This window comes from Spermophilus citellus, assembly GCF_964194105.1.
Source record: "Spermophilus citellus genome assembly, chromosome: 6".
In the NCBI taxonomy this organism is placed as follows: Eukaryota; Metazoa; Chordata; class Mammalia; order Rodentia; family Sciuridae; genus Spermophilus; species Spermophilus citellus.
This window is the reverse complement of record NC_138187.1, coordinates 98462452-98483956: the sequence shown is the minus strand read 5'-3', so window position 1 is coordinate 98483956 and position 21505 is coordinate 98462452. Positions and strand designations below refer to the sequence as shown.

The window sequence follows — 21505 nt, the reverse complement described above, 5'->3', positions numbered from 1 at the left end:
AAATTGTTCTTTCAGGTCTTTTGGTCAGAGCAGTAAAAAGGCTACAAAAACATTAACAGAAGGGTAGCATATACAGCATGAATACACTCAATGGAGTTGATTCACGTCCCAGATGGAACGGAACAGGATGGAGGACAAGGCTCAGCACATGCACACCTTGGCTGCAGGAAGTGTTGCCAGAACTGAGTAAAAGAACTCTCCCTCATGGTGACATAGGGACAGGTGGGATGCTGGCTCTGGAGATGCAGCTTGAGCATCTGTGAATTATTTTAGAAAAAATAATTTTTTCCTGTACAAAAAATGGATAAGGAGTCAGGAGACCTGCTTTCAATCCTGTTTCTATTTCCAATTACTAGTGAGACCCGGAGCGAGTTATCTGCCTCTCTGCATTTCCGTCTTCCTTTTTGTAACAGTCTGTCATCCTCTTGCCCCAAAATAATTAGAATCAAGAAAATACTTCCTATGGGAACAGGACCAATGACACAGGCTGGCAAATTCAGGGGCTACTAGATATTGTCACCTGCTTTTTTTTTTTTGAGATTAGATAACAACTTAATGTCTTGATCCTGAAAGGAAAAAGGAAATGAACCCAGTAATATCATTTTCACTCTGAATTCAAGTAATTTGCAAGACTACTCAAAGGCAACTGCCTTCAAAGAGTTAGGAAGCGCTGACGTGGAAGGCTGTCACCCACTGACACCTGGATCACTTGTTACAGAGCACTCCCGGAGGTGGTTACTCATACCTTGCAGGTAGACTCGTCTGTGTTGCTCAATTATGTCACGAAGGGAAGAGAATATTTTACCAGCAGTGGAAAAAAAAAGGAACACATTAAATAAGTCTGAAAATAATCTGGATATTTTCCAGGAAAGACAGGGAGCCTCACAATGTTTTTCTTCACTGTGTTGACAGCCTGCTGCAGATCCTGTGATGTGGTTGTTGGTAGTGGCTTGTCTCTGAGTAGTGGTGGCAAATGGCAGGCAAGGCTGAATCCTACCTCCTCCCAGCAGCCAAAGCCACAGACGGAAGGATCTGACCTCTGCGCCTTGCATAGTGCCTGAGTGACACAGTTACTTCTGAGCCAGGAATGGGCACAGGAGGGAGGCAGCCTGCCAGGGGCCACTCCTCTTCTCAGCCCACAGTCAACAGGTGCCAGTGGAGGAGCCCCTGGGATTGCAAGTCCAACCAGGACCAGGCCACACAAAGTCAGCCAAGTGTCCCCATGGTTCTGCTCAGGCAGTCTTCACAGCATCAAGGCAGGATAAAAAGACCAGCATCCAAACCTGAGAAGCAGATAAAATGAGGCTGGGGCCAGGGGAGGGCTCAGGCCAGTGCAGTGGTGAGGCTGGTCCGGGGGAGGGTGGGCCAGCCTCAGAACCACCTCCTCTGAGGAGCTCCTGGCTCTGAAGTCCTGTGTGTGGGTGCAGAACCAGGCCAGTGGCCAAAAATTCACAAAATATTTAGAAAACCCACCACCTCTTGGCATCACTTCTGGATCTTGGAACCAGAAACAGAAGGCTCTGCAGACCTTGCTTCCAGGGGTCTCAGGCCACGAAGGCTTAAACAGAAGTTGGGTCCCTCCTAAAATTAATTTTAAGAATGCAGCCTCCATTCAAGGCGGCCCTTTACTTTCAATACCTGTGAGCAGTGATGAAACTTGTGACTGACTCAGTAACTTGTTGGAGTCCACACTTCCTAATCAGCCCCAGTCCATGGCCTGCCAAGTAGCAGTCTGGCTTTGGCCTCCAGGGGTCCCAGAGCTACCTGGGTTCAGAGGCCTCTCAGACTCTAAGGAAGCTGAAGGCGGAGGATGGGGTGATTTCACCTCCCTTAACCAGCCAGTTGGTAGTTGGAAATCTGGTGTCACCACCCTGCCAGGAGGCACCCAAGTGACAAATCCCACGGTCCTTTCTTTTTCACATTGGGGACCCTGAGGGCTCCTGGTTTCACTGATCACATGAGCTGAGGAGGGGGATCCTGGCCAGTTGGCTGCAGACAGGAAGCACCCCTATTCCTGGTCCCTGGCCCTCCTCTGGCCAGCAGACACACCATTGTGTCAAGGGGAAGCAAGAAGACAGGGAGGAGCCAACAGGACCTTTGTCTTCTCCAGCGTGGGCCCTGAGGTCCTTGGGAACAGGCTGTGGACACAGAGGTTTTGGGTCTATTCCAGGACAGCTGTTTGGGGAACACAAGACTCTGGGGAAGGGAGGATTCCAGAGCCACTAGAAAGACGGCAGGGAAAGGCAGGGTGACCTCTCCCTGGGCTCCTGAGGATCCCTGGAGAGGATTCCAGCAGGATGGGACAGCCAGGGCCCTAAGGAGAAGGCACTCTCTTCTCCAAGGCGGGGGAAGGCAGACCCAAGATTCTGACTGGAGAGGAGACCTGGGCTCCCGCAGGGTGGCGGCTGCCTTGTGCTCACTGGCCGTCACTGCCCACAGCCGCGTGAGGGCCAAAGCAGCTGGCATAGGATACAGAACCCTGGGTGTGTTCAGGCAGGACAGTGGTAACCAGATGCTGGGAAGAAGGGCCCACAAAAGTCTTCTGCTCCAATCCTGGTGGCTATAAAACTCAAAGGGATTCCTCAGCCCCAGCCCAGACCTGTGAGCCAGAAAGCCCAAGGGGAGGACTGAGAAGCTGCATTTAAAACACTGTATGAAGTTTGCACAGCCAGGCTTAGAGATGGATGTCACAGATAGCCTGAGCTATCTCAGTAGGTAGTTCCAAACCTGGTGGGTCAAACCAACAGGATCCAGAAGCAATCAGATCCTCGACAAACTCAGATGCACCCAGCAAGGAGAGCCGAGCTTGTGGGACTGCTCTTACCCCACCATGTCCTCAGCCCCATCTGAGCCCCAGCAGGATGAAGTTAAGGGTGGCCTCTTCATGCCTGAGTGTCTTGGATCCAGCCTCTGGGGACACCCTCTGGAGGCTCCAGGGCAGGTCAAACTCCCCTTCAGGCCTGGTCTCTCCCATTTCTCACTGCCACCTGGGGTCTAGCTGGTCAGGAGTCACTGAGCCCCTGAGCCACAGTATGGACTGGTGAGGCTTCCAGAGAACCATCAGCCGCCAAAAGGTCCATTTCAGAGCCAGAAAGATCTACCTCTTGTATTTGCTATTTTGCTCCAAGAACCTCCATCTCTTCCTCCAGCCTGTCACATTACCCAGTGTTCCTCTCGATTAAGGTAGCCTCCTCTCATTAGGGGTGGGGATGGGGGACACACAGCTGCCTATGGGCCCCACACTTGCATTTCTCTGGCTCACTAGGGAGGCCCTCTGGTCTCAGATCACACATGTCCTGCCAGGAGCAGCCCATTTACTTGTACAACACCTTTCTCGGGCATCCTGATCCCTCCTTAACTCGTTTTGTCATAGGCACTCAGCGCTGTCTTGAGATGCTCGTTTGTTAAGTTACGTCTGCTTTCCTGACTTCTTACTGGTCAGTCCTCACTAAAGGTAAACCCTGAGGGTGGGATTTGGCTTACCCTAGTGGCCTGCCTGTGTCCACGGCTGCACCATTAGGCTTAGGAAGTACAGCCAGACCCAGAGCCATCACCACTGCCCACAGAGGCCCCTCCAAGAAACCATGGGTGGGATGAGGCCCAGGGAGGCCGAGCTCAGGCCTGGGTCCTGGGCTGTTCAGCAGGTGGCCCAGGCATGTTGCCATGGTTACTTGGAAGCAGGATCCAGCTATCCACCTTGGGGTCCCAGAATCTGCAGGTGGGAAAAGGTAATGAAGAGGTTTGAGTGAAACAGAAACTGAAAACTCTTCCTCCGCTAAAGATGCTCATGCTCCAAAGGCTAACAAATTAGCTCCCTGTGTAGACACAGAGTGAGAGGCTGGTGCCAGCAGACCACATGCAGCAGCAACAGGGGACAAAGGAACCATGAATAAGAGGCAGAGCTGCTTCTGCTTGACCACAGGCAGAATGAGTCATTCAGGAGAGAGGCCTGGCGAGTGTGCTGCTGCTTTGCAGTCGCTCTGGGGATGGGCAGCTGGAGGTAGGGCCCAGGGGTCTCTCCTGAGGGCATCCGCCCTGAGAGTGCCTGTCTTAGAAACAGCATGCATTTCATAGAAGGGTTTTGGTTTGCCCCAAACTTCACATCTGTCCTTTGAAATGTGGGGCTCCTACATGGTTTACCAGGCCTTAGGGATCCCTAGGCAATCCTGTGCACCACACAACTTCACCTGGGTACCACCACCTCCACCCTCCAGTCTGTGCAGCCAGACCTCTGCTCAGCAACAGACCTGCGAGCCCCCGTCCTCATATGGCAAGGTGTATGTCTTCTCTCCACCTGCCCAGCTCCATTCACAAAACTAGATCATGTCACCCCTCAGCCCAAACTGGAGACCCTGGGGTCCCCAGACACCAATGCCCACCTGGCCCTCCACTTCTGATCAGACAGAGGGCTGACAGAGCCGGGGCCAGAGCATCCTGGGGATGCTGCACCAGAGCGTCCCTGACCACACAGCAGACCCAGCTGGAGGGCAAGGCTAGTCCCACTTGTGACAGCTGCTCTGGATCCCCACTCCCTCAGAACACCCGTGGGTGTCATTAAACACTCAATAGCCTCCATACCTTGGCTCTTGTGGGCCTTCTTACCCTCTGCCTTGAACTTCCAGGAGACCCCAAAGCCCAGGTCACCACTGCTGGGCCTTCTACGAGGAAAGCTTGGAAAGTCCTACTCAGCTGTGTGGGGCCATGTGGAGGCACTGCCTCAGCTGCCAGGCTGGCTGTGCTCCCCTGTGCTCTTCCCTGCCCATCTTATAAGCCCAACTGGACCTCCACACTGGGCCCTGTTATGGTAGAAACCCTTCAATATTACATATTGAACACCAAAAGTGAACGAGGTTGGCCAGGTGGCAGGGTTTGGGGAACACCTGTTTCTCAATGTTAGCACTTTTGATGTAACTGTGGAGGTGCTTGAATAAGAGTTTCCCCTGATGACCATGGGGAGGGCTCAAAGACAAGGCCACAGCTTCAAATCAGTCAGGAGTGCCTTCAGCAGGAGGAGCCACAGGACAAGCAAGACAGGCGGCTGGGCAGCCAGTGCCAGCTTGGGCCACAGCTGCTGCTCAGCACTGCGCAGAGGTACTTAGAGCATTACTTCCATCTCTGGGGGACCTTGCACAGCCTCATAAATACCTGACCCACTACAGAGGGCCAACCCAGTCAATCAGAAATGACCTGAGAAATTTAAGGAGAAAGAGGAAAAAATCCTCATCCGTGGAAAGGAGCCCAGGTCTCCTCCCAGGGTGGGTTCTGCCCACTCACTCCCTCGTCCTGGCCCTTGCCCTCTGTCTCAATCACTTTTGCTCATTATTTTACATCATGCTTTCCTTTGTTGGTCAAAATCCCTGTCACCCATCCGATACCCTGCCAACACTCTTGGACAGAGAGGACACCCAACAACATCACTGTTGTTGTTTCTGCAAAACGGAAACCTTGCAGGTTCCACATGAGGATCAAGGGAAATAACCTGTCAGTTACATCCAGCCCAAGGCAATGACAGGCCCTTCCTCCCCCTGCTGCCACTTACCTGGGCTCCCAACCCTGCCTGCTCTCCTGGGTCAGGCCTTCATGGATCTGCCTGCAGACAGGACGAACAGCTTCCCCACCACCACTTACGTGTGCTCACTTCTGTGCACCCAGGGCCCTTTCATGCCGAGTGCCCTGGCTTCAACACAACTCCCCCACCAGCGGGAGACCCGCTGACACTCCAGCTGGCCTCTGACCCAGCCAAAGCTCCTGGCAGCCAGAGACCCCAGAGGCTCCCCTGGCTTAGTACACGCATCTCTTTGGTACCCACTGTTTTCTCTGAAGTAATTCCCACCTCCATTTCCTTCCCTGAGTGGGAATGTCACTTGTGCATTCACTCTGGCCAGTTATTTCAGGTCCCTGGATTATTGTTTATGCTTTTAACCAGCTAATTGATGCCTTGGAGGGGGCAGTGTCCTGTGCTTCACCTCCTCATTTGCCTTTTCTGATACTCATTTAGTTTCTTTCTAACTTTCAGTTAAAATATCTTGTCCTAGCCACTGTTGATGGCATATTTTTGTAGTATTTATGAAGTTAAATGCTGAACAAATAACCTTTGTATAGGATAATAAAAGTTACCGTGCCCGAGTTTCTCTACAGTGAATACAAACGCCAAATTAAAAAAGGAAATTAGCAGGTTGCGGTGGTGGCTCAGCAGTAGAGCACTCACCTAGCATGTGCAAGGCCCTGCGTTCAATCCTCAGCACCACATAAAAATAAATATATAAAGGTATTGTGTCCAATTACTACTAAAAAATAAATATTAAAAAAGGAAATCAGCAAGATTAGAAGCTCATAAAATTGTTCTGAGAGTAAAAAAACAGGTAACATTTGAAAGGCAATGTTTCAAAATTCCATAAAGAAAAGGGACAATCTTCTGATACACATTATTAGGCATGCTTTACTCTACAAACTAAGAAAAAAATGATAATGAGATGTGGCAATAAATAAAAAAAAGATTGTTGGTGTAGACTTTCAAGTTCTCTCTGTTCTTTGGTGGCCCCTTGCCCAGGTGCCAGTTGTGTGTGTGTGTGGGGGGAGTGGCACACAATCATCCCTCAGTCCCAAGTGTCCTATCCTCCTGTGTCAGCATGGACGTGTAATTCCCCAGGGACAAGGGTTCACATTCCCACCTGCTGTTCCACCATTTTGAAAGATGCACTGAGATGGGGCCTTGGGGGCTGTCCCTTTTACTTTTAAACCTGTGACATGAGCACAGGAAAGCTCTTTTCTGGTTCCTCCAAAGGATCAGCATAGGCATGTGCAAGGCAGCTTCCTGGCCAATCACAGGACTGCTGGGAATGACCATTCTGCTGCTGTTTCTCAGCCAGACATCTTCCACAGCCTTCCTCTGGGCAATTTCATTTAAAGGAGAATAAGGATTGGAACTGAGGATGGTGGAGGAGCAAACAGGAAGCCCCCTGCAGTTATTTGAGCCAAATAACCCCACCACCAGTGCCCTCTATGAAACAGACCTTGGTTTACATCAACACCTCTTGTCTATCCAGTGCAGTGGCCATCTCTTACCATGACTGAGGGCTAAGCCAACCTCACAAAAAGAACAAATAGCTTACAGGTGCCTTGTCTTGATTTTAAGGACTGAAAAGGCTTTATTACCCAGCTGTTTGCACAGTAGCCTTCTCGCAGGGAACAGGGTCAGATCGGATGGTGGCCTGTCTCCCTTTCTCTGCTGCAGGCACACATCAGAAAAAGGGGTTGTTGCACTAGGAATGGAGAAGCCAGCCACAGCGCCCAGGCGTCCTCACTGTGGCTGTGAGGCATTCGCCGCTGAATTTCCCTGTGCCACCGTGGGAACCATCACACCTTGCTCTTGAGCAGAAAACAGGACTAGCACGTTAAAAAGGGAACATAGGCACAGCTCAGAAGGCCTTCATATTCAGCTCTGGCTGAATCTGCCTGCTCTATGCCAGCCTTGTACAGATTTGGGAGGCAACAGAAAAGGAAAAGAACCCGCAGCCGTGGGAGCTGGCCAAGAGGGTACCAGACCCGGTGGCCAAGATGCATGTTATCACTTGGTCGAAGTTACCCTTTTGGGGGTTTTCTAACATCCTTAGCTTAAAATACACGAAAAGAAGCAGAGCCGTCTAAATTAAGGATTCCTTCCCAATCATATCTCTGTCTCCTACTCTCATTATTTTCGAAGCGATTAAAAAATTAAACCAAAGCTCCCCCAACGCTGTTGGGTGCGCGCGTTAGGAGCTCAGCACATTTCAGCACCAGCCGCGGGGACAGACGCCATAGAGTAGAGAACCTGGGTCTGCAGCCTCCAGGGACCGCTCCCGAGGTCGGTGTTCTGCGCGGGGGAATCAAGAGGGCTTCCACAGGCACTCGCCATTGCCCCCAACAAAATGACCTCCTTCCTCTAAGGTCCTCTGCACTGAGGACGTCCCTGTCGAAGGATCAGCAAACGCTCCACGACCCACGTATGTTAAAGGGGTCCCCGGAGCCTCCGCCCGCGCCGGACCCCTGTAAGCCCGGGTGCTCGGAGCCGGCTGTGTGGACCTGCCCAGAGCTCGGCGGGAGGGTCGCGCTGCGGGGAACCCCGCGGCCGCAGACTTGCGCCCGATGGGCTGGAGCGAGCGACCGAGAACCACAAGTCTTTGTGTCGCGTGCCGCCGTTGGCAGCTTCAGATCGACCCAGGCGCCGGAACCGTTTCTCCAGTTAGGACACTTTCCCGCCCGAGTTTCCCTCCGGTTCCCGGCTCGCCCCGAGCTCGCCGGCCGAGGGCTGAGGCTGCCCCGACGCGGCCCCTCGCCTTCCCCTGCTGCCCGGGGACCCGGCCGGCCGCGGGCGCCACTTACCGCAGCGGGCGCAGGCCGAGGGCGCCGCTCACGCGCGGGTGGGGGCTCCGGCGCGGCGCTCGCGGGGGGCGGCCAGGCCGAGTGGCATCGCGGCGCGGGGCCAGGGAGAGACCGCGCGGTCGGGGCGGGGCGCGGGAGTCGGGGGCGCAGGCTCCTCGGTCTGCAGCGCGCGTCCGCGCCAGGCCCCTGATGCCCAGCAGCGACCCTAGCTCTCGCCTCCTGCGCTAGGCTCTGGCCGCGCCCACTCGGTGGCGGGGTCTCGCCTAGCTCCCGGGAGGGGCCGGGAAATCCCGCCTGCCGCCGCCGACGTCACTGGTGCGTCACCGGGGCTCCCGCACCGGGCTCCGCGCGCCCGGGTCCGCGACCCCGACCGGAGCCCTCCCGCCTGGAGCGCGCGCAGCGGGGGCCGCGGGGCCGGGGCGAATCCGGGCGCGGCCGGCCACGCTTCACCTGGAGCGCGCAGGAGCCGCACCCCTGGGTGGGCAGCGCATACAGAGGCCGAACAGCCGCCAAGTGCGCACGGCCCGGCCCGCGCCACCCCGGCAGGGGACGCTGGCATCGCCAGGTAACCGGGAAGACCGGCGGCCGCGTCCAGACCGCGAGTCCGGTTCCCACGCTCACGCAGAGCCCACCGCGGCCGCCGCGGGGAGTCCTTGCGACCCCAGGCGCCTCCGGCCGCGCTCGCCCGCCTCACCCTTGGGGCTGTTTCGTGAAAGGCGCTGAGAAGCGCTTGGTTACCGGGGACCAGCTGTTGGAGGGAAGAACGGCCTCGCCGCCCAGTGCCCACCTCGCGGCAACGGAAAGTGCTCGGCACGCGAAGCCGCGGACGCGTTTCGAGCGGCACTGGCAAGACTTGTGGAAAAGGAGGCCGACATATATTCCCTCTGTGAAAACGGTCACGACTGACGGTTGGGACACTTCTTGATAAGCTGAAGTGTCCTCCACCAGCCACCGAGACTGGCCGTAAGCCACACAGGGCACCGCTCTCCGCGCCGCGAGTCCCGTCGAGGTGACACTTACCTGGGACAAATGCGCACCCTCTCGGAGGGCGAGCTGATGCCAGCGCGGAAGCCAGAGAGCCCCTGGGCCAGCCCGCAGGACACGCCGCTTCCCCTGAGCCCCAAGGCCCGCTTAGGCTCAGGCTCGCTTGGGTGAAGGGAGGACGGCAGGAGGGCTTGCAGCGCTGACCTGCTGTTTAAATGAAGATTATAGGCACCGTATTGAAAGCCCAACAGATCCAAAATTGGGCATATAATTATTGTTTTATTGGGGGGGGGGGCTCATTATTGTCACCCAAAACTCTCTCCTGCAACTCCTATCTCAATGGCACGTCCTTAGTATTCCAGGTAGAATTATGAATTTGTGGAGAAGAAGAAACTGAACGGTCAGTGGAAGCCAGCGTTTCCACTAGGGGTCCTAACAGGAGCAACGGGGACACCTCCTCTCCCACCCCACCCTCGTCAGAGATAAGGACTCTCAGGCCCCACTCAGACCACAGGAATCAGTCTCCGAGGCCCTCTGGGGATTCTGCCCTTCTCTGGGCATCCCTCTGAAGGGCTGGGCACCGTCTCTCATCCCTGCTAACAGCCCTTGTTCCCAAGGTATCTTTGATATCAATAAAGCCAATGCAATTTCTCACCATAGCGTTGGCATGATATATGTTTCTATTTTTTTAAATATATATTTAGTTGTAGATAGACACAATATCTTTATTTTTATGTGGTTCTGAGGATCGAACTCGGTCTCACGCGTGCGAGGCAAGCGCTCTACCGCTGAGCCACAACCCCAGCCCTGTTTCTATTCTTTTATTTAAAAAATCTATCTGAACCTGGCAAGGGTTTGGCTCAGTAGGGCAGGTGCCTGGCGTGTGTGAGGCACTGGGTTCAATTCTCAACCAGGCAGGTATGTAAATAAATAATAAAGGTCCACTGACAACTAAAAAAAAAAAAAAAAAGATAAAATCTATCTGAACCTTTATGTTTAAAGTGAGATTTTCTGTTTTGAAGACAGCTGGATATTGCTTTTTAAAGTCCGCTGGCATCTGAGCCTTTTAATTAGAGTGTTTAGGTCATTTGCTTATTGTGTAGTTACCATGTGGTTGAGTTGAAATCTACTGTCTTGCTGTTTGTTTTCTATTGCTGTTAATGAATTGTCTTGGCTTTTATTTATCTGAATAAATATTTTGCCTTTATTTTTTTAGGACTTTTTTTAATGATAAGTTTTTGCCAAGCTATGCTAATATTGTATTAATTCATTCATCATATATTTATTTTTCCATATTTTTTGGTGCATTATGTTGTCCATTATGGTGGGCTTTGTTACATATTTGTACAAGCACACAATATGACAATATAGTTTGGCTAATATCATTCCCCAGTATTTCTTGTTTCCCTTCCCTTTCACTAACTAAGTCAGTTTCCTCTCCTCTACTAATCTCTCCACACCCATCCCTCCTTTTTTTTTCCTTTTTTCCTCTCTGGCTTCCAAATATGAGAAAAAACATATAATCCTTGACTTCCTGAGTTTGGCTTATTTGCTTACATAATGTTCTCAAGTTCATCCATTTTTCTGCAAATGATATAATTTCATTCTTATTTATGGCTGAGTAAAACTCCACTGTGTGTGTGTGTGTGTGTGTGTGTGTATATATATATATATATATATATATATATATATATATATATATATATATATATATATATATATATGCCACATTTTTTTTATCCATTCATCCATTGATGGACATCTACACTGGTTCCATAGTTTGGCTCTTGTGAATTGTGCTGCTATAAACATGGGTGTGCATGCATGGATTGCTATATTATGATGACTTTAATTCTTTAGGATAAATACCAAGGAGTGGTACAGCTGGGTTATATGGTGGTTCCATACCTAGTCTTTTGGAGAGCCTCCATACTGATTTCCATTGTACTAATGTACAATCCTGCCAAAGTGTTCCTTTTTCTTCACACCCTTTCCAGCATTTATTGTTGTTTGTATTCTTCATGATTGCCATTCTGACTGGAGTGAGATGAAATACAATGCACTATGTACCTATCTAAATTTCCTATCTACAGGAAATTTCTCTAATTGCTGATGATGCTGAATATTTTTCATATATTTGTTGGCCATTTGTATTTCTTCCCTTGATACTGTTTTGTTCATTTGCCTGTCTATTAATTTGGTGTGTGTGTGTGTGTGTGTGTGTGTGTGTGTGAAGTTTTTTGAATTCTTTATATATTCTAGATATTAATCCTCTGTCACAGTAGCTAGCAGAGATTTTCTTCTATTCTGTAGGTTCTCTCTTCCCTTTCATCATTGTTTATTTTGCTGTGCAGAAGTTTTTTAATTTGATGCCATCCCATTTATTAATTTTGGGCGTTATTTCCTGAGCTTTAGGGGTCCTATTGAAAAAGTCATTGCCTCTGCCTAAAAACTGGATTGTTGAGCCTTCATTTTGTTGCATAGTTTCTGGTCTAATTTCTTGGTCTTTGATCCATTGTAATTTGGCTTTTCTGCAGAGTGAGAGGTAAGGGTCTGTTCTCATTCTTCATGTGGATAATCAGTTTTCCGAGCACCATTTGTTTAAAAGACTGTCTTTTCTCCAATATGTTTTTGGTACCTTTGTCCAGAATTAGATGACTATATCTGTGTGGGTTTGTCTCTATGTTTCTATTCTGTATCATAGGTCTAGATGTCTTAAAAAAAGGTTTTAATTTGTTATTTTTAGTTATACATGACAGTAGAATGTATTTTGACATACATGATGTATAACTTCCCATTTTGGTGGTTGTACATGATGTGGAATTACACTGGTCACATATTCATATATGAACATAGGAAAGTTATGTTTGATTCATTCTACTGTCTTTCCTATTCCACCCCCCTTCTTTCCCCTTATGTGTCTGTTTTTATGCCAGTACCATGCAGTTTTTGTTACTAGAGCTCTGTAGCATAATCTGGAGACAGGTATTATAATATCTCCAACATTGCTTTTTTGTCTTAGAATTGCTTTTGCTATTCTGGGTCTTTTATTCTTCCAAATGAATTTTAGAGCTGTTTTTTTCTAGTCCTGTAAAGAATGTCATTGGTATTTCGATGGGGATTACATTGAATCTGTGTATTGATTTCCATAGTATGGCTATTTTAACAATATTAATTTTGTCTCTCCATGAACATGGGAAGTTTTTCCATCTTGTGTCGTCTTCAGTGTTCTATAGTTTTATTCATAGAGTCTTACCCCCTTGATTAGACTATTTATTTATTTATTTAGAGGCTATTTGTGAATGGATTGTTTTCCTGATTTCTTTCTTAACAGATTCATTATTAGTATATGGTAACGCTATTGATGTTTGTATTGATTTTGTAACCTGCTACTTTGCTAAATTTGTTTATTAGCTCTAACCATTTTCTGGCAGAACTTTTTGAGTCTCGTAAGTATAGGATGATATCATCTGTAAAAAATGATAATTTGACTTCCTCCTTTGCTATTTTTGTCCCTTTTATTTCCTTCTCTTGCCTAATTGCTCTGGCTAGAACTTCTAGTATTTTATTGAATAGCAGTGGTTAGAGTGGACAGCCTGTTTCGTTCTATATATTTTAAAAGAAATGCTTTCAGTTTTTTCCCCATTAACCAGGAGGTTGGCTTTGGGTTTTTCATATGAGCCTTTATGATATTGGTGGTGGGTTCCTTCTATCCCTAGTTTCTTCAGTATTCTAATAATGAATGGGTGCTAAATTTTGCCAGAGGTTTCTCTGAATCTATTGAGATGACTAAGTGATTTTCATTTTATTTGTGTGATGAATAACATCCATGTATATGTTAAACCATTATTGTAAAATAAAACAAACTTAGTCATGGTGTACAGTCTTAATATGTTGTTGAATATGATTTGTTAACATTTTATTAAGGATTTTTCATCTAAGTTCATCAGGGACATTGGTCTGTAGTTCTCTTTCTTTAATGTGTTCTTATCTAGTTTTGATATGAGAGTGTGATACTGGCTTCATAGAAGGTAGTTGGAAGTATTTCATTCCTTTCTATTTCATAGACTAATTTGAGGAGTATTGCATTAGTTGTTCTTTAAACATTGGTAGAATTCAGCTGAGAATTCATCTGGTGCTGGGTTTTTCTTTGTTGGAAGTTTGTTGTTGTTGTTGTTGTTGTTGTTGTTTACTGCTTGTATCTCATTGCTAGTTGGTCTGTGTAGGTTTTCTATGTCCTCTTGATTCAATTTGGGCAGATGTTATGTGTCTAGAAATGTATCCATTTCTTCTAGGTTTTCCAATTAATTGGAGTATACATTTTCAAAATAGTCTAATGATCATCTGTATTTCTGTTATGTCTGTGGTGATTTCTCCTTTTTTAAATCTCTAATTTTATTGATTTGGGTCTTCTCTCTTTTTCTTAAGTTTGACTAGTTTTATCAATCTTGTTTATCTTTTTAAGAATCCTCTTTATTTCAAAGGTGTGTTGTTGTTTTTCATAATTCTCAATTTCATTGATTTCAGCTCTGATTTTTTGGGGGGAGGCACCAGAGATTGAACTCAGGGGCACTTGACAAATAAGCCACATTCCTAGCCCTATTTTGTATTTTATTTAGAGACAGGGTCTCACTGAGTTGCTTAGTACTTTGCTTTTGCTGAGCTGGCTTTGAACTCATCCTCCTGCCTCAGCCTCCCAAGCTGCTGGGCTTATAGGCATGCACTATTGTGCCCAGCTTCCACTCTGATATTAATTACTTATTTCCTTTTATTGGTTTTGTAATTGGTTTTTTCTTATTTTTTAGGTGTCTTCAGATGCATCATTAGGTTGTTTATTTCAAATATTTCTAATTTTCTTATGTAGGCACTCATAGCTATTAACTTTTCCCTTAGTACTGTCTTCAGATTGTCCCAGCCATTCTGGTATGCTGTATTATTATTCTTGTTTGGTTCTAAGAATTTTGAAATTTCTCTCCTGATTTCTTATATTGCTCATTCATCATTCAGAAGTGTATTGTTCAATATCTATGTATTTATTTAGTTTCTGTAGGGCTTTTTGGCATTGAGTTCTAACTTCATTCCATTATGGTCTGATAAGATGCAAAGAATTATAACTCTTTTGTGTGTGTGTGTGTGTGTGTGTGTGTGTGTGTGTGTGTGTGTGTATTTGGTAAGAGTTGCTTTGTGACTTAAATATGGTCTATTTCAGAAAAGGCTCCATGAGTCTCTGAAAACAAAGTTTATTCAGCTATTGTTAGATGAAATATTCCTTAGATGTCTGTTAAGGCCATTTGATTTAGAAAACTTTTCAGGTCCAAAGAGTCTTTACTGAGTTTATGCCTGGATAATCTCACCTACTGGTAAGAGTGGTATGTTGAAATAACCCATTATTATTGTACTGGGGTCTATCTGAGACTTTTATTCAAGTAATGTCTCATCTATATAATTAGGTACACCGATGTTTGGGGCATAAATATTTGTATCATTATATTTTCTTGTTGGCTTCCCCCCACCTTACTGGTATAAAGTGACCTTCTTTGTCTCTTCTGATTAACTTTCTTTTGAAGTCTTCTTTGTTGGTTATGAGAATGGCTACTTCTGCTTGTTTTTTGGTACCATTTGCATGGGTATATCAATTTTCATCCTTTTACTTTCACCCTGTGACTGTCTTTGCCTGAAGGTGAGTCTCTTGCAAACAACAAGTAGTCGGGTCTTGTTTTTCTTTTTCTTTTTCTTTTTAATTATTTATTTAGTTAGTTAGTTAGTTGTAGATGGACACAATACCTTTACTTTTTATTTATTTTTATGTGGTACTGAGGATCAAACCCAATGCGTTACACATGCTAGGTGACCCACAACCCCAGCCCTGGGTCTTGTTTTTCAACCCATTCTGCCAGCCTATCTCTTTCAAAGAGAGAGACATTTATTAATTACTGTCATTTTTATTTATTTCTAATGTTTAATTTGGTCTGTTTCTCATTTGCTTAACTACTCTTCCAAGGATATGTTCATTCATGAGCTCTGGGGTTTATTTTTCATTTCTTCTGTGTGAAGTATGTAAGTATTTTCTGTAATGCCAGCTTTGTAGTCATGAATTCTTATAGTTTCTGGTTATCTTGGAAGGCTTTTATTTATTTTTTGATTTTAAAGAATAGCTTTGCTGGATATATCAATTTTGGTTGAGATTTATCTTCTTTTTCCCCCCACATTTTTTATTGGTGCATCATAGGTATACATAAAAGTGAGATTTGTTGTTATATATTCATATGTGCAAACAATATAACAGTACAGTTTGGTTTAATTCATTCTCCAGTATTTCCCCTTTTCCTTCTTCCCCCTGTTCTGTCTCCTCCCTTTAATTTTCACGAGACCCTTCCTACCCCAACGTTCTTTTCCTTTTTATTCTCAAGCTTCCAGAGGAGAGAAAACATATGACCCTTGACTTTCTGAGTTTGACTTATTTTGCTTAACATAATGTTATCAAGTTTATCTGTTTTCCTGCAAATGACATAATTTCATTTTTCTTTGTGGCTGAATAAAATTCCATTGTGTACATATGCCACACTTTCTTTATCCATTCATCCAATGCTGGACACCTAAACTGGTTCCATAGTTTGACTATTGTGAATTGTGTTGCTATACACATGAGTATCCCTATATTGCTATAGTATGATGATTTTAATTTTTAGGATAAATACTGAGTGACAGTTATTTTCTTTCAGGACTTGGAATACATCATTACAAGCCCTCCTGGATTTTAGAGTTTGTGTTAAAAATTTGGAAGTAATTCTGATTGGTTTGCTTCTAAATATGACCTGATGTTTTTCTCTTGAGATTTTAAAAATTCTATCATTGTTCTGTATGTTAGGCATTTTAATTATAATATGTTGTGGAGAGGGTTTTTTTTTTAAATCTTGTCTATTTGATGTTCTTATATTCCTGTATTTGGATGTCCATCTCATTCTTGAAGTTTGGAAAGTTCTTCTGTTATCATTTTCCTGAAGGAGTTATCCATTCCATTGACTTGCATCTCACAGCCCCTCTTCAATTCCAATGATTCTTAATTTGGTGACTTAATGTTGTCCCACGGTTCTTGCATATTCTGACCATAGTTACTCATTTTCTTTAATACTATCTGAATGTTCAAGGTCAGTACACTCTGTTTTCCAGCTGAGATTCTGTTTTCAGCATGATCTACTCTTTTAGAGAGACTTTCAACTGAACAATTTATTTGATTTATTGTGTCTTTAATTTCTAATATTTCTGTTTGGTTCTTTTTCAATATCTCTGTCTCCTTTTTGAATTTCTCATTTATATCTTGAACTGACTTTCTTAATTCATTCAGATGTTTTTCTGTATTTCTTGAAATTTATTGATCAATTTTTTTTTGTACCAGGAATTGAATCCAGGGGCACTTAACCACTGAGCCACATCCCCAGCTCTTTTTATATTTTATTTTGAGATAATGTCTTGCTAAGTTGCTTAGGGCCTCACAAAATTGTTAAGGCTGGTTTCAAATTTGCAATCCTCCTGCCTCAGTCTCCTGAGTCACTGAGATTATAGGCATGTGCCATTGCAACTGGCTCATTCATTATTTTTATAATCATTCCTTTGAATTCTTTTTTCTTTTGTGTGACATAAAATCTTGATTTATTATTTATTTAATCACACCTTTATAGGGCTCTAGAAACCTGCATTTTTAATAAGACTTTGATTAAAAGTGTAGTTTGGGGAAGCAAATTTTGTTTCAGATTTCATAGTATGATAAAATTAAATTAAAAGTCTTACAATTAAACAGAAAATTTTAGCCAAAGTATTAATAGATACCTAAATGCAATCTGGCTTGGAAAATGAAATAAAATAAAATCATATGTATATGGTTATATTAATAAATGTGCTAAATCAAAATCTATACACCAATGAGAGACATTAATGGCTGACACCCAAGTACAAATGAATTCCTGTGTCTTGTTGAGCATCAAAACTCACCAGTCTTTTGGGCTTTTTCTTGTACATTATTCTGTACCCATATTCTCTACATCTGATTGGATCCCTGGATTTTATTTCATTTTCTGTATGACATTCTCCAAGATATATCATTAGCTGCTGCTTTGGGGGTTGGACATCCTTCTGTATGTCCACTGTTCGTATCTATAGAGCATGAAGAAGCTTCCCCACATTTCCAAACAGAACATTCTTTTGAATTCTTTATCTAATATTTCACCCACTTCAATATCCTCAATTGCTGGTGAATTATGAGCTTTGGGGGTGTTGTGTCAACTTGTTCCTCCTATTTTTTGTATTCCTGTGATGAGTTTTGCTTCTGTTGGGAGGAATTTCTCTTCCACTCCTAGTGTGGGCCTTTTTAGACCAGGGTCTTCTCTTGCCAAAGTGTCCTAAAATGATCCTGATGGAACTCCCTTGTGGGTGTGGTGTCAGAGGCTTTGTGTTAATTCTCTCTGCTCGTGCTGTAGGAGTGGGGGTCTGTGAGTGGGACCTGAGGGCCCACCCCTAGCTGTCCCTACTTGGGGTCTGGTAGTTAGTTTTTGTCTGTGTTCTTTGCAGAACAACAGAGCTGGAGTTTTGAGGGGTTAATGTGGGTGGAGCTGGGGTGCTACTCTCAGAAGTTGTGCTGTTCCTATAGGTTCCCAGCCCCCCACAGAAAAGGGAGAAATAATGGCAACAACAAATGCAAACTGTATACAGCATTAAATAAACGCCTGGTGCTACTGACATCAACAACACTGATCACCACAGAAACAGGAATGGTGGGTCAGCAGTTGACAGCAGCTAAAATGATAAATAACTGTGAACGAGGTCTGGCATTAAAGTAAACAGCAGGTGTCAACTGCGCCATCCATAGCATCAATCACTGCAACAGCGTGAATGGTGGGGGCAGCAGTTACACAAACCAAATAGTTCTAAAAATGGTAAAAATACAATTCATTAAGAGAAAAGAAAATGTGGTAGGAGGTAGCAGAGAGTTTATGTTCAAAATGTGAACCCAGAGAACACAGAAGAGACGCAGCAAGTGATGGTTATAAAGAAAGAGGAGAAAAAGGAGGAAACACAAAGAGAGGGGGAGAGAAAGACCAGGAGAATTTGGTTGTTAGCTGAAGAAGGAAGGAGAGAAAGAGAAACAAAACCAAAATTCAAAAAAACCAAAACCCTCAGCCTCATAAGACAAGGAAAAGAGCTATTGTAAAAATGCTAATTATGAGGAAAACAGAAATGTGCGTATGTCCACAAATCAATCAGCACAGCAAGAACACACACACACACACACACACACACACACGACAAAAGAATAAAAGATTTAATTGTGTCCACCAAGGTGGTCAGAATAGTGGATGAGAGTGTGTGGTAGACCAACCTTGCACGTGACTGAGTCACTCCCCGGCTGGGTGATTGAGGCATTTGGCAGCAGCCATGCCAGACTGCCCCGCCCTTCTTGGGTTGGAGGGATGGTGTGTTTGTGCCTGGGCATGTCTTCCTACAGCTCCATGGGTGGAGCTATGCTCATCTGTTCCTTTGTGATATAACCCCTTGTCCAGTTTGGGATAGAATGTTCCTTAGAAACACCCTTTGTGTGTCCCCTTATCTTACAGTGCCCTTGGGTGTGGCCTTCCTAGATGTCAGTCAACCTCCTGACAGCAGACATCATGAAGCTAGACTCAGCCCCTGAAACCTGACCCCTTGCCTCATTTGAATGGCTTCTCCTCAATAAAAGGCTTTCTTTCTCATTCTCTCTTTCTGTGGACCCTTAAGATCAGAGAAGCCAAAGAAAAAGGTATTTCTGTCTCCTGTGTGGTTATTTCATGCAGCCCAGTCAGCCCAGTTCCCCTGGAGTGACTCCTGAGTGTTTTAGTCACGTGCAAAACCTGGCAAGAGTGAATGGTCACCAAGAGTGGATGGTCACTGTTTATGCCCAGCTGTCTCTTTCCATTTCTTCTTGAGCTATGTATGTACTGAGAGAGGGAGGGGTGTGTGTGTGTGTGTGTGTGTGTGTGTGTGGTTGTAAACCCCTTTCTTCTCTTGCGTTGCTCGGGGAGCTGCCAGCTGGAGTGGCCTAGGACTGAGGCTGGTGGAGAAGCTCTCAGCCTCCCTTCTCACCAGTGTAGGTAGGATGGAGAGGGAGGTCTGGAGGTCTGTCCTTTGGAATTCTGTCTGCACAGACCATCTCCCTGCACTCCCAGGTGGGCCTGTTGCAGAGTTCTCTGAAGGGAGTTCCGTGAGTGGGCTTAGGTCTAATCAGGCCTCAGGACCTTGCTGGGTGGTGCCTGCCGGGGGAGACTGGGCCAGCACACCCTAGAGCCTCGCAGTTGCTGACCCCTGCTGGAGTCTGGATCTCAGGATCCTCCCAGGGATTCTACTGGGGAGGGGGGTCCAGAAGGCAGAGCAGGGGAGCCAATCCTCCAACCCCTCTGCTGCCCACCGACACAGCCTTCCCAGTCTACACCTGCTTCAGATTCCTGACCCACCTCTGCTGGTTACGTGAGCCACCAGACTGGAGGGAGGGTGAGTTGGGCTCCCCTCCATATTTCTGACTTGAATCCCCCTGGGCACAGTCTTCTCTGTGCCTGTTCCATTCCTGTTCTGCTATGTACACCTTAGGCCACAGGGAAGGGGCTTGCTGGGACAGTGTTAGGGGACAGACAGATAAAATGGGCCCCACATGCTTTGTTTGCCAAAGAGCATTTGCCTGCAGCCCTGTCTGGCCTAAGTGGACAGGACATGTGACATTCCTCAGCTAACTACCTTTTATCTGCAAGGAAATGCTGATTGATAAGAGGAACCCAGGTTACTTTGAAGGGAGAGACTCTGTGACCCGTTTCATAGACCAGATTCTGGAAGATAAGGGTAGCTCCTCCTAACCACAAAACCTGTAAGAAGGAAGGGTGAGGAAACTGCAGAACCAAATGGCCATGGTGGTGCACGCCTGTAATCCCAACAGCACCAGAGGCTGAGGCAGGAGGACTGTAAGTTCAAAACCAGCCTCAGCAATGGTGCTAAGCAGCTTAGTGATACCTGACTCAATAAAATAGAGAATAGGGTTGGGGATGTGACTTAGTGGCTGAGTGCACCTGAGTTCAATCCCCAGTACCAAAAAGAAAACTACAGAAGAGGTTCCAGTTAGAACGAGTCAGCATGCGCCAAGGTGACCTGGAGTTGCCATGGCAGCGGGGACTTGAAAGTCTGTCATCTGCTGTCAGTTAAAAGTCCAGACATGAACCTAGGTGGGACTCTTTGGAAACTTTTCTGAGATCCCGAATAAAACTGAAGGGCAGTAGGGGAACACTGTCACTCTCATCTCTCAGAGGACCCACTTTCTCCCTTGAGAATGTCCCCTTTCCTATTCCTTCTAAACTCCCGCCTGTTACTCTGAGGGACATGTCTGAAAGGGTCGCAAGAATTAGGATTGGGAGGCGGGGCAGGCGTGTCTTTGTGTTGCCTGTTTCTCAGAAGCCCCCGTAGGCATGGCCTTGTCCCAGGACTGCGCCCCTGGTCCCTGCAGCAGCCGCCACAGCCCGGCCTCCTCAGGACCACCTCCTCAACCACCAGCCTCGGTGACCCCTAGGTTCTGGCTGCTTTGGGGACAGACCTGTCCGTGGTGTCCCTGTCTTCCCTCCCCACTGTGGTGGTCTTGCTGGGTTGCCTAGCACCTCGCTTTTGCTGAGGTGCTAACTTGCAATCCTCCTGCTCAGCCTCCCGGAGCTGCTGGGATTACAGGCGTGCACCACCACGCCTGGCTTAAGTCCTTCTTTTAAATGGCAGTTCCTTTGTTTCCTCCCCTATCTACCCTCCAACTGCTAGCCCTTTTCAGCTGGTCTTTCTGGAGAACAGTTTGATGCTGTTAGATTTGAAGTGCTTTGGCTTCAGAGAGGGTGGAGTGTTGCCCTGGTTATAAAAGTTCACTGAAAGGAGACTACAGCTGTTCAAGAAGTGGGAGTTTGGGAACCATTAGGATATTTACGTCCTCAACATGGAACCAACTGGTAACAGTTAGTTGAAGTGTGGTCAGCAGTAAAAGAACACTGAAGAGGACAGAGCAGGCACTTGCATGGTTTCAATCCTCAACCTCTTTTCAACGTTTATAAGATAAATGTCAGACGCTCCTTGCTCCTTTCTTTGCTCCCTACTCACCTTCCCAAATACTAGC

The 21505-nt window shown here is 46.3% G+C and overlaps 1 protein-coding gene across 1 annotated transcript in view; it reads right to left on the bottom strand.

The window, feature by feature from the left end:
• GNG4 (G protein subunit gamma 4) overlaps positions 1–9148 on the bottom strand; it is a gene marked incomplete at its 3' end in the record, with an annotated part of 44474 nt that extends 35326 nt beyond the window's left edge. The window contains exon 1 of the mRNA XM_081300349.1: positions 8362–9148. The remainder of the gene's footprint in view (positions 1–8361) is intronic.
• Between the last annotated feature and the right edge of the window lie 12357 nt (positions 9149–21505).